Below are 692 nucleotides of genomic sequence, written 5' to 3' on the forward strand. Positions count from 1 at the left end.
GTGTCTGCAGGCCAGAAGAGGGCACTAAATCTCATTACAGATGGTTGTGAGCCACCATGTGGTTGCTGGGAATTGAACTCATGACCTTTAGAAGAGCAGGCAATGCTCTTAACCACTGAGCCATCTCTCCAGCCCTCTAGTTCTGTCTTATAAAATACTAAAATTGCCTGTAAATTAAATAACATTTGGTTTGGTTTTGAAACACTGCCTCACTCTGTAGCTCTGGCTACAAATTAAGTAATTTAATCTTTGTTACTGTACTTAGAGAATAAGTTCCCTCTGCTTAAGGAAATAGGTATGATTGTGCATATGTTTATATATTTATTCTAATACAAGATTGAAATTTGATCACTTGTTAAATATAATAGAGGAAGACAGACCAATAGTTCTGCAAGTGGTGGTTGCCTCACAACTCCAATGACCCGAGTTAGGTTCCTTTAATCCACATAAGGAGAGAACCTTCCTAGATTCCCCAGAGTTACTCTCTGTCTTCCACATGTGAGCTGTGGCATATGCCTACCCAGATTCACACACATCATAACACACAGTACTGATAATAACAAAATTTTAAAAACAAAGGCAGTGGTACCGAGTATCTTTAATCCCAGCACTCAGGCAGCAGAGGGAGTCAGATCTCTGTGAGCTCAAGACCAGTCTGGTCTGTAGTGAGTTCCAGGACAGCTAGGCCTACA

The 692-nt window shown here is 40.8% G+C and overlaps 1 protein-coding gene across 1 annotated transcript in view; it reads left to right on the forward strand.

Annotated features, from left to right (window-relative positions):
- The window catches only part of Rad51 (RAD51 recombinase), a 24137-nt gene that overhangs the window by 12709 nt on the left and 10736 nt on the right, over positions 1-692 (forward strand). The window lies entirely within an intron of this gene.

Source organism: Microtus ochrogaster, assembly GCF_000317375.1.
Source record: "Microtus ochrogaster isolate Prairie Vole_2 chromosome 14 unlocalized genomic scaffold, MicOch1.0 chr14_random_1, whole genome shotgun sequence".
Classification (NCBI taxonomy): domain Eukaryota; kingdom Metazoa; phylum Chordata; class Mammalia; order Rodentia; family Cricetidae; genus Microtus; species Microtus ochrogaster.